Source organism: Delphinapterus leucas, chromosome 10 (assembly GCF_059928025.1).
Source record: "Delphinapterus leucas isolate spDelLeu-1000000601 "Yukka" chromosome 10, BTC_Dleu_Yukka2, whole genome shotgun sequence".
NCBI lineage: Eukaryota > Metazoa > Chordata > Mammalia > Artiodactyla > Monodontidae > Delphinapterus > Delphinapterus leucas.
Window position 1 is genome coordinate 4,953,058 of NC_143138.1, and position 16,688 is coordinate 4,969,745.

Below are 16,688 nucleotides of genomic sequence, written 5' to 3' on the forward strand. Positions count from 1 at the left end.
TGCATCCTGTGAGAATAGAGCAGTTTTTTTCCCTAATACCTGCCACGTTGTCTGAAGGCAGGAGGGATGACCGGCCCTTTCTGTGGAGGGGTGAGGTTAAATCATTTAAAAATTCCATAAGCAGGGCTTCCCTGGTGGCGCAGTGGTTGAGAGTCCACCTGCCGATGCAGGGGACACGGGTTCGTGCCCCGGTCCGGGAAGATCCTACATGCCGCGGAGCGGCTGGGCCCGTGAGCCATGGCCGCTGAGCCTGCGCGTCCGGAGCCTGTGCTCCGCAACGGGAGAGGCCACAGCAGTGAGAGGCCCGCGTACCACAAAAAAAAAAAAAAAAAAAAAAAAATTCCATAAGCAATAAACTTACATCATGGAGGAAAGGTTGACTTAGAAGAGTTATTTAACCTTCCCTGATATTCTGATATCTTTGAAACAACTTTAATGGTTGAGAAGTATGCTGACCATGCATCGATCTAAAGCCCAACTGAGAATCAGGACATTAGCAGCTTTTGGCTTCTGGGCAGCAAAAGGAGATGCTGGTCCTCACACTTACTTTTTTTTTTTTTGCTGTACGCGGGCCTCTCACCGCTGTGGCCTCTCCCGTTGCGGAGCACAGGCTCCGGACGTGCAGGCTCAGCGGCCATGGCTCACGGGCACAGCCGCTCCGCGGCACGTGGGATCTTCCCGGACCGGGGCACGAACCCGCGTCCCCTGCATCGGCAGGTGGACTCTCAACCACTGCGCCACCAGGGAAGCCCCTTACACTTACTTTTGACACATTTCTCGCAATCTTGGTTATCCAGTTTCCTAACCACATAAATTAAAACCATCAGTTAGAAAGGGAAGAGGAGGTTGCTACTGGCAGGCGCACTGAGGTCAGAAAGAAGTGACAAGACACAGCCAGACAGTGAGGGAGGAAAAATAGCTAAAAGCAGACGAAAACCTCCAACTGGGATCTACTGCGGAGGCCTAGGGGACGCTAGCAAATAGCTAGTACCTGCCTATTCAGATGAACAGTTTCTTGAAGATGCGACCATCTTGTGGTCTAGCATAAATCTTGCTTATAAAAAGTTATCTTTATTTGACAATCCAATAAAATATTTGAAGTTTATAATAGCATTTTGTGCAGATATTAACTTTCTGACTTTTCAGAAAAGGAAGAAAAAGTGAGGCAGTTCATAATACATTTTAGAAAACGATCTGCTCCAAATATTTAACCTTTAAAAGGAAAAACACCAGAAATAATGCATTCCCCGAGGTATCTGGGTAGCTAAAGTCATAATGTATTGAGGGTAACAGAAGTTGTATGAAGGTAGCCCATCCCTGTGATGCTGCACGGCTTGTCTGAGAGGAAGCATCTAATTGGCTACGTTACTAAGGGGATTTGGACGTTTGAAATGACATCTCACCACTGCCTCTCAAGCCTTCTGCTCGCCTTGCCCATCCTAGGCAGACCTTCCTCCCACAGTTGGAATTTCCCCTATGTTCCCCACTGTTTCCAGCCCATTTCTACCCCTCCTTCATGTCTATTCCACCTCTGCATACTGTGCGAACGTGTTCATCGAGAACCTGCGCTGTGCCAGGCCCTGGGCTGAGGGCTGGGATGGAGGAGTTATTAGCCAAGACAGGCCCCGACTTTCAAGCCGCCCCATCCATTGAGACTGTGCACCCCTTGTCCTAAGAAACTCGAATTCCTGGGCTTCTCCACAGCACATTCCCTACTTCTGCCCCCCGATGGAAACTTTGTTTGTCCTTAGATATGTCACTTCCTCCCAAAGCCTTTCCTCGAGAAGACTGGTTCTCCCAGTTGACCGGGAGGCCACGGAGTCTCTGGAGTGTGTTCCGCTCTCCTTCCACGCCAGGCCCCCCGTCGTCTTTGGGTCCCTCCTTGTATCAGTCAGCTCGGGCTGCTGTAACTCAGCCACACAGGCTGGGGGGCTGGAACCGCAGCAACGTATTTTCTCACAGTTGAGGAGGCCGGAGGGCCGAGATCGAGGTGCTGGTGGGGTTGGTGCCTTCTGAGGCCTCTCTCCTGGGCTGGAAGGTGCCAACTTCTCCCTGTGTCCTCACCTGGTCGTCCCTCTGTGTGTGTGTGTGTGTGTGTCTTGATCTCCTCTTCTTAGAAGGACACCAGTCCTACTGGATTAGGGACCATCCCAATTACTTCATTTCACCTAATGACCTCTGTAAAGGCCATACCTCCACCTACAGTTACACTCTGAGTGACTGGGGGCTAGGACTTCAGTGTACGCATCTGGGGGAACACGGCTTAGCCCGTGCTGCCTCCTCTGATGTGGGTGTCACCTGTCAACACCCGCCTCTTCTCATCTGCATCCCCGCCACCTGCAGAGCCTCCCGCAGGAGAGCCAAAGTGACCGACTTCACATTTTTCCTCTCCGTCTCCTTCCTGCCCTCAGTCTCAGTCCCTCCATGAGTGGAGGACCCTCTTTGTCAAGGACTCGTGTCCTGTCCTTCCTGCATTGTTTCCTCAGCCCCACGAGTAGGATTTCCCTCCAGCTCACAAGAGTCTTCTGCTTCTCTGTCTCCCCCGAGGTCTCCATCCCCGTTTCCCACCCTCAGACCCCCTTCTTCCTCTCACCCCTTGCCTCACCCTCCTGGTCACTGAAGCTGCCTTTCTTCCTCAGGGCCCTTGGCCACTCCCCATTCTCACAGCCTCAGGCCCTTTCTGGTGTCATCCCCCTTGTGATGGATTTTACTCATTTCAGCTTCCCGCTGTCAGTAATCCCTACCATATGTTTTGTCCCCTCCGTGGCTCTGTGGCATTGAAGCTAACGCAGAGCTGAACTTTTCTACCACCAGTTCCTGACTTCTTGCTTCAAGCCTTAGCCCCCTGCCCTTGCTCTGCGGCCCTGCTGCTGTCCGTAGTCAAAGCCATCGCATGGTAACTCCCACAACCTGATGCAGTAGTTAAGTTTCTACCATCTTTTCCCCTTCCCTCCTGTCACAGAATATTAATTATCCCTCTTTTTCCCCAAGGCTGATCTCCCTACCATTCCTCCTCTGCCACAGACAGACAGACAGACAGGCAGACAGACAGACACACACACGCATACACACCTATGCTCTGTTTCATAGATCTGTATTCTCTCTCTCTCTGGATCTACATTCCTTTCCTGTTGACATAAATGTCTATAAAGAACAGAAAGGGGTTTGTACCCGAGGTTTATGTGCGGGAGGGATGGTTATAAACCAAATTAGCAATACTGAAAGCTGGTCATTTGCTTATCTTTCCAATTAAATCCTTGTTAAGACAGCACAGACAATACTGGCCCTTCTGCCAAACTCCAGTCGAGAGTGTTTTTTATTCAGATTAGTCAAGACAATCAAGTAGGCATTTTTTGTTAGCAAACTATTTAATTCTCGATTGACTGACAGCAGCAGGGGTGATGACAGCAAGGAAAGAGTGGGTCCCGGGGTTTAGCTCAGCTCTGCCAGGTCCCAGCCATCCCGGCCTGGGGACCTTGGGACTCTTCAGTTTCATCAGTTGTAGGATGGGGGTGATAAGGCACCTGCCAGGTTGGAGGGGGGTTAAGCAAGATGATTCACAGGGGGCCCTCAGAGCAGCGCCTGGCACATAGTAGGTGTTCAGTACGTATTAGCTGCCTACTACGTTGCTGTTGTTACTTTCCTTTCTCGCCCCTCCTTCTGTCACCTAACTTCTCAGCCTTCAGGCCTTCATTCACTTCCTCTCCTGCCATCACTCCTTAACCCTCGCTTTCTGGCTTTTGCCTTCCTCTCTCAAATCAATTTACTTTCTCAGATCTCACCCCCTTTTCAGCTACTTGCTTTGACGTCTCTGTGATTTAACACCATTGACAACCTTTTTTTTTTTTTAAGGCAGCACTCCCCGCCCCAGCTGTTCTGCTCCTTTAGAGGAAAGAGACTGAGAGCACTTGTCACCCCTCCTCTGCATCCACCTCATGGCAGGCACTTCCCTGGGGTTAGCCTCTAGCCTTTTACTTCCCATCCTCTCTGGCCCCCAGATGTCTCTCCAGGCCTTTTTCCTGCGTCCAGCCTCCTCTCATCTTCCACACACCACCCGCTACTCCCCCCACCCCGCCATGATGCATGGACCCACCCCCCAACCCGGGTCCCAAACCAAGACCGGGGAAGCTGTCTTTTTCAAGTCTCTTCTCGCTCCAAAGCAGTTGGGACCAAGCCCAGGGGATTCCATCTTCTTCACCACCTCCCACCTCTAGTCCCTCTGTCTGTCCCCCTCTTTTTACTTTAACCCCTGCTTTGTCATGTGTCATTCTGCCGATGCTGGAGTGGTTTCCCTTCTTTTTTTTTTTTTTTGCGGTACGTGGGCCTCTCACTGTTGTGGCCTCTCCCGTTGCGGAGCACAGGCTCCGGACGCGCAGGCTCAGCGGCCATGGCTCACGGGCCCAGCTGCTCTGCGGCATGTGGGATCTTCCCGGACCAGGGCATGAACCCGTGTCCCCTGCATCGGCAGGCAGACTCTCAACCACTGCACCACCAGGGAAGCCTGGTTTCCCTTCTTTTGATGCCACGCCCCGTGGTCAGTGCTCCAGAGGGATTTTGTTTTCCTCTCTCCCATATCAAATTGGTCAAATCCTATTGCATCTGTGTCCTAATTCTGTCTCAAACCAATCCATTCCTCTCCACCTCTATAGCCAGCGGCTGACAGGGTCCTTATTATTTCTTAGGTGGGCTCTTCTATTAATTCCTAACTAGCCTTCCGATCCCAAGTCTCCCAGACCCTTCTTCATGTTCCCACGAGGGAGGCTCTGTCTACCTCTTCCTTAAGCCCTTTCAGGGGCTCGGCGTCGGATAAAGCACAGGTCAGCTCCATGGTGTGCCCGGAGCTCTCGGCCGTCTGGCCCACGGGCAATTTCTCCAGCTCCATCTCTGGCTGCGTCCCTTCCTCCCTCTGGTCCAGCCACAGAGTCAGGTATTTGCAGTTCTGGAAACTGACCTTGTTTTACGCCTCTCTGCCCTTGTGCTTGCTACTTACCGCTCCCTCTGTCTGGAGCACCCTGCCCCCTCCTTTGGGTGGGGTTGGGACACCTCCACGTCTCATGAGATTCAGCGGACTGTGTCACCTCATCCTAGGGGCCTTCTCCAACATCCACATCCTTTTTCTCCTCGATTCTCTTCCATGGCATAGCTCTATGGTTTCCATTATTTCTACTTCCAGCTCGATGTCACCTGCTTTGTCACCTTCCACCTCCAATGGGCTCCTACCTCTGACTTTCTCATTAGTCATTCGTTCTCTCCATCTGGCTGGGACCCAGGCGTCATCTTGGCCCTCACTTCTTCACCCCCCATTCCCGGCCCACCAGCTGCTTTTCTATCAGTTCTTCCTCTGAAGTGGCTCCCGATCAGCTATCCTCTATCCCTTCCCTGCTCCACCCTAGTTCAGGCCCTCGTCCCTGAGGTTTTCCATGGATGGTGTTCAGAGTTCTCTGTGGGATAGCCTCAGCCTGTTGACTTTCACTCTTATCACCTGCTATTGCTGTATGGGTTATCATCCATACACACTGGAATCCTTACTGGTCTCTGAACAGGGCTCATAACTTGCCACCACTGTGCCTTTGCATCTGCTATTTCTAATCCCCATCTCCATACACGAAATTTCTAGCCATTCTCCATGGCTCAGCCCCATCGCTTTCTCTTCTGTGAAATTTTCCCCAATGACTCTTATTTGAAGTGCTCTCTTTTCTTGGAACCTCTGAATTTTGTACCTATTTAATGGTTCTTATTAAATGTTGGCTTGCATTTCATGACTACTTCTTATGGATGCAGAGATTAGCCTGTAAACTCTTTTAAGGCATGGATTATAAATTATCCATTTTTGTATCACTTCTCCACTACAGAACCTATATATATATATATATGGAATATATATATATATAGTCTCACAATTCCATATATATATATATATATGGAATATATATATATCAGCTTTGTTGAGGTATAACTTACAAAGAATGCAATTCACCCATTTAAAGTGTACAGTTCAATGGTTTTAGTATATTCAGAGTTGTTCAACCATTACCACAATCAATTTTAAAACATTTCTATCACCCCCAAAAGAAATGTCACACAATTAGCAGTCAATCCGTATTTCCCTCCAAACCCTCAGCCCTGGGTAACTATTAATCTACTTCCTGTCTCTGAAGATTTGCCTATTCTGGACATTTCATATAAACAGAATCAGAACAATATTTGTCCTTTTGGGTCTGGCTTATTTCATTTAGTGTGTTTTCAAAACTGATCCGTGTTGTAGTATGTACTTCTTTCCTTTTTTATGGCTGAATAATATTCCATGTATGGATGGACCACATTTTGTTTATCCACTCATCAGTTCATGGCTATTTGGGTTGTTTCTGCTTTTTAGCTGCTATGGATAACGCTGCTGTGAACATTCTTGTACAAGTTCTTGTGTGGATGTCTGTTTTCATGTGTTGTGTTATGTACCTAGGAGTGGAGTGGCTAGGTCAGATGGTAACTCTCTGCTTAACATTTTGAGGAACTGTCAAGCTGTTTTTTAAAGTGGCTGTAGCATTTTACATTTTCACCAGCAGTGTGCGAGAGTTCCATCTCTCCACTTCCCTGACGACACTTGTTATTATGTCTTTTTTATTACAGCCATCCTAGTGGGTGTGAAGTGGCAACTCATCATGGTTTCAATAGCATGACTCTTTTTTACCTATTAGATGCTCAATAAATATCTGTTGGGTCAATGATATTTATATGTAATGTGGACAAACAGACCTTTGGACGGCTCGTTTGACTGCCAAGTTTATGAATTAGCTAGAAAAGATGAACACAGAGCTCAGTATCATTAGAATTCAACTTTCAAAAGTTACTTTTAGACTGTTTTTTCAACTTAAAAGGTTGCCAGTATTACCTAGGTGACATTATCAAGGTCAGGAAAAATCATGTAGCTTTGCAGGTTTGCATGTATTTTACAGAATAAGCTAAATTACAAGCAAAATTCCGACTTTGATATGGTTCCTACTCAAAACCTACTCCTCAATGGGGAGACCAGGAAAGGTAACTCCCTGAATGGGGACATGGGGTTGGGGTGGAGGGGAGGCTTAGAAAAATGCAACTGCTAACGTTTCCCTGGGTTGAGTTTTCCTCAGTAAACAGTAGACCCTGGGAAACATAACAGGTTCTGAAAACTTAATTTTGATGACTCTGGACGTCAGAGAAACAGCCAGCTGAATCAGTTCCCTCTTGGGTGGCTGATTATCTCAAGTCATAGGTAATGGTCCAGCTGCTTTTGCTTGGTTCTAGAGAGTTCTGTGTTGGCCAGGACCCATCCATTTAGTCCATCCCTAAGTAGACACTTCTGTCTGCAGCCCTGAACACCAGAGTTCAACTAAAGGCCTCAAATTAAAGGCCTGTGATTGGGCTTACAACTTTGTATGGTGTGCAAGGGTACTCGGAAGAGTTGGCGTGAAAGAGGGTCAAAGGTCACAGCCAGTATATAGTGGCCAGCTTTCTGTATGTGTAACATCATCTTGCTTAACAAGCCTCAAACGCATGATTCTGCAGTAGCATTCTCTGCAACTAGACAAGAGGCCCCCCATCTTTAGAATTTGGGGAGCGGGTGGTGTTTGTTTTCTGCAACCACAATCACCCTTATCTGCCTGAAGATGTTTCCAAAAGGCTGACAACAACAGGCCCCTTTCAGAAGCTCAGTAGGAAAAGTATTAACAGTTGGAAACATGTCAGCTGCCTTATGGAGGAAGCAAAGCCCAGGCCTGGTTTCTCTGGGCTCGGTGATAACTTGGGCCGCCGCAGCCTGGGCGAAGCTGGTGTTTGGAGCCGTGGAGACGGAGCGCGGCTCGGAGGAGGGCCCCTGCTTTTCAGAGTTGAAACAGGAGCCCTCTGAGAGAAAGAGATATTGCATGTGGCTTCCCTGATGCCTCGGAGGGCGACGTGGATGACACAGCATCAGCCGTGCCATCGTGGGGTGGGGACACAGTGGCGGCCCGTTGGGGGCAAGGCAGCCCCCCCCCCCCCGCTTCAGCATCAGCTGTGGAGTGTGGGGAAGGGAAGGTGACAAAAGCCAAGTCAGCGTTGAATTTGTTGGATGGAGAATACGCTCCCGGGGCGGCAGCCCCAGAGCGAGAAGGACCGGCCCTGGGAGAGAAACAGCCCGAAGTTGGGGGCGGGGTGAAGCGCCAGTTCCTTAATCTCCCGCCCCATCGTCGGCTTGTCCCACCTGGATGCAGAGCGAGGACCGCGTGGAGAGGGAACCGCACGGGTGGGGTTCACCCTCCCGTCTGCCTCTGAGAGCAAGAGGGGCGGCGCCGGGCCAGGCACCCCCGCCCCCCATGGCACCCCCTCCCGGCCTCCGAGGCGCCCCTCTCGCGCTTCCCAGGCATCGCTGCCTTTCCCTGTCCTCCGTTAAAATAGTGAAACAAACCACTGAGCGAAGTGATGGAAAGCCAGGGGCGGGGAGTCGCCCGCAGTGAGGGGCCGGAGGGGAGGGGGCGCGGTGGTCTAAGAGGGTGGCCGGCCGGCGATCGCTGTGCTGGTCGGACGGCGCTCAGCTGCGGCCGCCGGGACCCTTCCCCCGGGGCTGCCCGGCCCTCCCCTGGCCCGGGGCGCCTGCGGAGGGCGCGGGGCAAACCTGGGGCTGCGGTGGGGGTGGGGTGGGGGACTGCACCTCCATCCATCCCGGGATGGAAAATGCGGTCACCCCGCTAAAATCGGGCCGGGGGCTGCGGTGGGGACCAGCGGGTACCGCGGTCCCCCCCACCCCCCCCAGCCCGAGCGCCGCCGCCGCCGCCGCTCAGTAACACGTCCCCAGGAGAGTCGCAGGAGCAACACGTGATGTGTCTACTTATCAGGGTGAGAGGGGGAGAGCGAGTCTCCGAGCGTGCGGGCGAGGAAGCGGGGCGGGGGGCCGAGGCGGGGGCCGGGACGACGGCTGGGGCGCCGGGGTCGCCTGCTCCTCGCCCACCTCCCTCCCTGTGGGAGAAGAGGAGGAGGGGAAGTGACTGCGGAGTTGATGAACTTTGCACATCCAGAAACGCCATTTTGATTCCTTTTCCGGAACAAGTTTGCATCTCTCCTCGTTCTCTCCCCGAAGCCCACCGGTCCCCACTGCATCATGCCTGGGAGCCAAGCGCCCTGCCCGGCCGTAAGTACGCGCCCGAGGTTCCGGCTCGCGGTCCTTGGGTGGCAGCGAGATGTCTGGGGCTGAGCGGGAGCGACCTTTTAAAGAACTTTTGGGGATGGGGAGGGTGAAGTCTGCAGAGCGCGTTGTACTTTTGAAACTCAGCGTTTCCCGGAGCCGAGGACCCGAGCGCCCCACGCCGCGCTACGTGCGCTCGGGGCGGTGGGGCCGGCCTGGGATGAGCTGGGCAGCCCTCTCCCCTCCGGCTGCGCGCCGGGCCGCTCCTCCTCTCTTCCCCCCCTCCCCCTCCCCCTCCCCCTCCCCCTCCTCCTCCTCCTCCTCCTCCTCCCCTTCCTCCGCTCCTTTTCCCCTTCCCGAGCTGCCGGCTCTGCCAACCAGCTCCCAGCGCGAGCCGCCGCGGCCGCTGCAGCGCCCCGCCGCCAGGACCTGATGCGCATCCATATTAGCCGTCCGAGCGCAGGAATCCGGCCCGACCCGCGCCGCCGCACCCGCCGCGGAATTTATTTTTAACCAGCACCGCCGGGACTCGGATGGTGCGCGCACCGCCGGCCAGAAACATCTTACCAGCGCTGCTCTCCATCTTCCGCCCTCTCTCCCCCGACATCCTCCCCCCCCATGTGGGAGGGGAAACTTTTCTCCTACATACTTTCGAGTCCCTCTCGGGCCGAGGAGCGCGGAGATGACGGCGCCCGCCCGCCGCCGCAAGGTATCCGGGGGTGCCCGCTCGGGGTGCCCGCCTGGGGTACTGGCTCGGGGGTGCCCGCCGGGGCCGCGCGGTGGGAGCATCCGCCGCGCCCTGCTCTGCGGACTTTGATCCTCCCGGGCGGACGGCGCCGGCCGGGAGGGGGCCGCGGGCAGCCCAGCGCCCTCGCCGTTCTCGGCTCGTGGCTGGTGGTCACTCCGACCACCGCCCCCGGGTGACTGGGCAGGGGGGGTGGCGTCCGCGCGTATTGTTCCCTTGCCCTTCCGTTGGCGGTGTACGTGTTTTCGTGGGAGCCATCGGTGTGGAGCGGAGCCTGCATCGCGGGGGCGGGGGGGGGGGAACCTCGGCGCCCGGCGCCGTCACGAGCACAGGAAGGAGGCCGGGAGCATCCGAGGCGGGGCTGGCCGCCGGGGCCCGCTTCGCCGCCCAGCTGTGGAGCGCGCTCGGAAACTTTTGTCCGCTGCCCGCTGGACCAATTTTTTTGCGAGTTGTGGGTCTTCTCTGTCTCCTCCCGTCCCGGCCCGCAGAGCCGAGCAGGGGCTGGGGTGGGGGGGCCGGCGTCGAGGGGCTGAAGACCCAGTGAGCCCCCAGCCCCCCGCCTCGGCCCGGTCCCCCGCGCCCCCTCCCCGCTCGCGGTCTCTTAGGAAACTGCGACCTTAATGGTTGGTTGCTAAGGAGCAGGGGAGGTCCTTCCAGTCGCCAGCCCCCTCCCTGGAAGCGGCGTGTTTTCTGGACGGGGCCGAGGGTCGCGTCGAGGATGTGGGGACTCGCTCCCCGCCGCCCGCGGGGCCCGGGAGGCGCGTGAGTGAGGGGCGCGGCGGCCGAGCCCACTTCTCGGTGGGGTCACTTTTCTTTTCCGGCGGGGTGGGGGGGGGCGGGCAGAGGAGGGGCGCGGGGACCGGCGGGCGGGTTGACAGGCGCCGCGTGCAGCTCGCGTCCAGCGTCCGCGGTGCATCCGCGATGGGTTATAAAAGAGCAGGAAAGTATTTCTCCTTGCTCAGCAGATTTGCCCTCCCTCGCTCCTTACTGGTTAGAAGATAGAACGTGAGCCCAGATCCGGACGAGCAGTTCACATTCCATTACGAAATTCTACACGGCTTCAGAGCCAGCAGCAGGACACATTCGGGGCACTTTGGAGTTTTTTCGGCTTCTTTTTTGGGGATGGTGGTGGTGGAGAGAGATAGGAAGGTGAATAAAAAAATATCACTTTGGGATATGCTGAAAAACCTGTCCGATGGTTTTCACCAGAAGAAAAATTCACCCCGTGCTTGTTTTAGCGTTTAGGTTTAAAAGCCAGTGGAAATAAAGTTTGCCCGTTGGATAGGGATGCTGGAGATAGCGAGGTATTTCTGTCTTGAAGAGGAGGCTTGAGGTGATTTGTGCAAAGGCTGAGTTGTTCACGTGCATCCCATATTTTTGAGGTCGTTTTCTTTTAGATAGGCAGTGGTGTGTGCATGCGCGCGAGTGTATTCTGAAATAAATTTAATTGATGTGGAAAGTGGAGAAAAGGGAACTGCAAAGAAAAGAATGGTTTTTGTTTTGTTTTGGGGTTTTTGTTTTTGTTTTCTTCTTCTTCTTCCCATGGCCCTTAAAAGCATCCTCTAGGTCTGGTGCCTTTTTGAGTAGGCAGGTATGGGTCTAAGACATAATGTAACCCGGAAGTCTTAAGTTAGAGGTTGAAGTCTTGGCTGAAACTTCTTTTTTTCTCTCGCTTTCTTTTTTTAAACGTTTAGTTCTTCCTTCAAGAGTCACACAGAACTTTTGAAGGAATGGGTTCAAATTATTCTTCAAGCAATTTATGTAAAGGTGAGCCACTGCCCTTTGGAGGGAGCTTCTGGGTACCGCTGATGGATCTTGCTTTGATGTGTTTTGAGCTTTGGTTACACTGATGAATTAAACATTTGAATGGCTTTTATCAAGTTTTAAATGTGTGAAAAAACACCTTCCTTCCCACTCCCCCCCCCCACTTTTACAAAAGAAAGGGAGAGCCCTTTGATTTGGTTATTTGTTTACCTTGTGGTCCATTTTAGGTTGTTAATGAACTTGCACTGTTTTATAACTCTGAAAAATACTGCTAAACAGGTTGTATTTTAGGATGTTTTGTTTTTAAAGAGGATTTGCTGGTTACGTGATACTCTTAAGAAACGCTGCTGCTGCTTACTGTTCTATGGCATATCATTCTCTGCATTTTTCTAGATACCACTTTTTTTCTCATCAGAAATTCAGAGCCTCAGCCCTTATGGCAGACAAGTGTTTGTTGTGTGATGGGGAAGATGGGTCTGGCTCAGCTGGCACAGGTGGGGCATCCATTCCTGACTTTCTGCATCATCTAACAAATGACCTTTTGCTGGAAGGGTCTTTTATTTGAGAAGGAGGAAAATAAACCTACCTAGTTTAGTCGGCATGCCATCAACAGTTATTGATTGGTTGGTTCCCTGCTGTATGCCGGGCCCTACGTAGTTGCCATGACGTGGCTTGCATTTTTACTGAATTTTGAACTGCTGTGCTGGTCCACTTGCTAAGATCAGTTTGGAAGTTTTTGCTAGCTGTGTTATGCTCAGTTGTTAACATCATTTATTATCTTCGGTGAAGGAAATTTCCTGGTTAATGAAACTAAGAAGAAATTCTACCAGTCTAGGGTTTTATATGGCATAATTAATATAAATTTTACCTCCTACAGAAATTGATTAAACGTGCTCACTAGAAGTAGTCAGAAGTGAATCCTTTTGATGTTTCTATTCATTATCCTTTTGAAAAGTAGGTGGTGCTTAAAAGGTCATAGGATAAGGGTTGCTTAGCAGCGAAACAGAAGGATGCTAAAATTAACCAAAGCATTTTTGAAAGGGAGTCCTTCCCTCTTTTACATTATTTAACTAGATTTAATTAATTTCTGAATTCTCCATGTCCTTTGACCTAGGAAAGTAGGATGTTAATTTTGTTTTGTTTTTGTTATCACATTTAAATCATCTCTCTTTTGTAAGTGTCTTTTAATTGAAGTTCATGCTCTCTGACCAACTCTGGTGTCAGATGGCAGCTTGTCTGGGTGGACTTCTTCCCTGCTACCTGTGTGTTCGGGTTAAATCCTCCCAAGGAAATGGTGTGTAACATCACCTTATTTCATTGATTAATAACAGATTGTTTAGTTCGTTTTGGAAAACCTACCTAATCCATGAAGTGATGTCTTCTTTTGCTCTTTATTAAACAGGTTTGTATTCAAAAGATAGAAATGCAATAGAGTATCAATAGAACGAAGGCAATATAGTCTCCTGATCACAGGACAATGGTCTTCCCCCTTTACTGAGATTAGATTAAGTTTTATAGGGCTCCTCCTTTTCACTCCACCTCCCCGTCTCAGTTCATTTCAGAACACTTCCTAATACCTTTTTGAAAATCATTACATTAGGTGTAGAGTATCTTTGGAACCAAGTGTTCGAAAGCAACACTTTAAGGATCTTGGGGGTTTTCAGTGAGATCAAAGGGTTGCAATCTAACCGAAGCCATGGTTAGTAACCATCCTCTCTTGGTTGAAAGGCAAGCTCACTGTAACTCACAAGTTTCCCTTCCTCAAGATTACTTGTGTACATCTGACCTACTGAACAGGCCCAGTTGAGTAATGTTTTTTATAGCCAAATATAATTAAGAAATTAGATGGGTTTTTTGGGGGTGTGGGGGGAGGAGGCAGGGTAAGTGAGTTTTCTCTCTTTTAGACTTAGAAAGTGGTTTTGGAGTAGAAATAGCTATGGCTGTCTTCAAAAAGCAGGGGTCAGCCTCTGATTTCCACGCCCTTGGGGGCCTCCCCATAAATCAGAGGTAAAAGGTGTACCATCTGAAACGCAGAGGCAGGCATACGATGTGCTTTCTGAAATGCATCACTTATTTTTAATTTCCCCTGCTCCCATGGAAGGCAGAATACAGAGAGGAAAACCATCTGCGTTGTTTTCATGATGACCGAGGTGGGAGAGTGAGGAAGATGGGGCGCGAGGGTGACAGACGTTTTCCTTTTCTGTTAGTTGTCCTCTGGGACAGGGTCACCACTGTGCTGGTCTCTGTTTCCCTCGTCACCTTCCCTGGGTGTCCCTGTCCGAGTGTAGCTGGCGTTGGTTGGTGGAGATGGGGGTGGTGGTGGTGGGGAGCCTGGGAGGAGGGCGCAGGGAGCTCTCCCTTCCAGCTACTGGTGCATCTTGTTTCTGATGGTACTTTGGGCACAGGTGAGCCAGTCTGCCCATCAATAAAGGTGGCTGCCAGTGAATAGGTGCTTTAGACAAAAGAAGTGGGAGAGGGTGGAGACTTGTTTGTTCAGTGTGATTCAAGCAAGCCGTGCTAATAGAACTTGAAAGCCTCTGTAAAGTCCCAGCGTCTGGGTACGGGCTACTCCTGCGGGCCTTTCAGACTCGGGGAGGGCGGGTGGTCCCCATAGGGTGGAGAAAGCCCAGTCAAAAGCCCCACCACATTCTTTGTCAGCCAGCCAGACTGCAGAGAAAAAGTCTCAGTGGGGGTAATTAGATAAAGCTTTTAAATGGCTCTATTTGTTTTTCCCCTGGCTAGCTTGGTATCTCATCTCTCTACCCCCTCTTTCAGACTGCGGGGTAAGATGGCTTTAAGAATGTTGGAGGCTTTTAGTGGTTTCATTACTTGTGAAATTTCGTTTTTCGTTAGGGCAGACTCTGGACAAAGTTAACTGCACCCTGCGTTTGTGAAGGCCTTGAACAAAGGTTCGCAGTTGATCCTCAGAGCAGCATGGTGAGGGCTGGGTGGGTGTATTAACCCATTTTCCAGCTGTGCCAACTTCCACCCGGTGGCTAGTAATAAATCAGGCCCAGGACCCAGAACACCCAGCCCCAGCCTCAGTCCAAACAACACCTGCTTTTCCAAGTCAGCTTGGCCTCAGAAGACAGAGCATTAAATATACAGGGCCTGTTTATCTGTGTGTGTGCTTTTTAAATGAGACCAGATCCTTTCACAATAATGCTGTGGTTGAATTTGAAGATGTAAGGCAATTGGAAAAGAAACTTTTTAGCCTTTGCCAGCATTTCTCTTGATGAACGTGATTATAGGCATTCTTTTCAGTAGGTTTTCTACCTCGTGGGATCATTGTAAGGATAAAATAAATGTTCCAGAAAGTCAAAATCTATATATGGAAGAAAGTGGTGTATTTTAAGCTCAGGAAGCTTTGTGGGTATCCACTCTGGATTTCCTTTCCAGAACTGTGCACAACTCCAGTACTCAGGCAGAGTTTATGTTTGCTTCGAGCGCCTAGAGACAAACAGGCTAGCAAATTCTTCTTCAAGGAGTTCACTTAGGGATGGATTTTAAGGGAAAGGCAGGTGGTAAGCTTTGGATGCCCCCTTTAAAGCAGTAGTTCTCAGCTTGGTGGTTCCCCGCCCCCGGGGGCATCTGGCAAAGTCTGGAGACACTTTTGATTGCCTTGCTGGTGGGGGGGGGCGGGTGCGACTGGCCTTTAGTGGGTCGAGGCCAGGAGTGCTGCTGCCCATCCCACAATGCACCTGAAGGCCCCACAGCTAAAGGATTATCCAGTCCCAAATGTCAGTAGGTGGAGGGTAAGAAAGCCTGCTTTAAAGGTACAGGAGTCAAGGCCTGTGTCACGTGTGCAAGCAGCCTGGCCTTCTCACTGTACTGCACGTGGCATATTTGGGGATCTGGAATTTCGTAGAGCGAGTAAGTTCTCCTTACAGGCCTGTAAGGTGCTGTGGTTGGCAAGTTCAAGGTTTCACAGAAGATTGGGGGTTGGGGAAATCATTTAAGTGGCGTTACATATATTTAAAAACCCTGTAGTAAATAAAAGTTCCAGAACTCGTCTGCTTCTAAAACAAACCAGATACGTTGGCGCTGGGGAGCTGCTCTGGTAGGTGGTACTTCCTCACTTATTTAGGTAACTAGCTCCGGCGCTGTCATCTGCCACTTCTCTCTCGTGTTTGAAGTTATGTGGAGGGTACCCCCATACCTCCCCTATTTTTTTGCTCAGTGTTTGAATTAGCCCTTACTTGCTTGACAGTTAATGTTTTTTGCCCTTGGAGTCTCCCTTATTTTGTTTTCTTAAGTTTTTGCAAAATTCTTACATGAATCTCTACCTTTTTAAAAAAAAAAATTAATTAATTAATTATTTGGCTGCGTTGGGTCTTTGTTGCCGCACGCAGGCTTTCTCTAGTTGCGACGAGTGGGGGCTACTCTTCGTTGCAGAGCGCAGGCTTCTCACTGCGGTGGCATCTCTTGTTGCGGAGCACGGGCTCTAGGTGTGTGGGCTCAGTAGTTGCGGCACGCGGGCTCAGTAGTTGTGGCTCATGGGCTGTAGAGCGCAGGCTCAGTAGTTGTGGCGCACGGGCTTCGTTGCTCTGCGGCATGTGGGATCTTCCTGGCCCAGGGCTCGAACCCGTGTCCCCTGCATTGGCAGGTGGATTCTTAACCACAGCGCCACCAGGGAAGCCCTCTCCACCCTTTTTATAGGGCAGTGGTGGGAGCCTGGTCTTCTGTCTGTGTATCTCCTCTTGAGCAGGTGGCTGGCAGGCTGCTGCTTTACCAGGGAAGGTTGGGGAGGGATCGAGGGAAGAGACGGTGGTGATTTTATGTTTTGGGGACTTGTGGACCTCAGATGCACGGAAAGGTGGTTGACTGAAAGAAAAATAAAATGTGGTATACAAACATTAAACTGCATTTCCTCGGGCCAGACATGTCTAGGACAGTGGCAGGAGCCATCTTTTAGCCACAGGTGCCACTTGCCTGACCCTTGTCCTGGTCCACCCCACCCCCCATCTTACAGGCAGGAGGGGAGCAAGAAGAAAAGGCAGGAAGAGAGGGGGATGATTCCAGAACGGTCTGGGCTCCCACTTACCT

General features: G+C 51.2%; 1 protein-coding gene and 1 pseudogene across 7 annotated transcripts in view; one reads left to right on the forward strand and one right to left on the reverse strand.

Moving 5' to 3' along the window:
• The window catches only part of RREB1 (ras responsive element binding protein 1), a 181,369-nt gene that overhangs the window by 34,326 nt on the left and 130,355 nt on the right, over positions 1 to 16,688 (forward strand). For 2 of the 7 annotated variants that reach the window (XM_089918255.1, XM_022586602.3), the window contains exon 1: positions 8,916 to 9,139. The exons of 2 other annotated variants lie outside the window; for them this stretch is intronic. The gene's annotated coding sequence lies outside the window, so the exon portion shown is untranslated. Of the gene's footprint in view, positions 1 to 8,915; positions 9,140 to 9,448; positions 9,843 to 11,572; positions 11,646 to 16,688 lie in introns of those variants that run through there. 3 more of the 7 variants (XM_089918254.1, XM_089918256.1, XM_022586604.3) reach the window with 3 other exon arrangements.
• On the reverse strand, positions 480 to 11,282 carry LOC149748121 (uncharacterized; annotated as a pseudogene).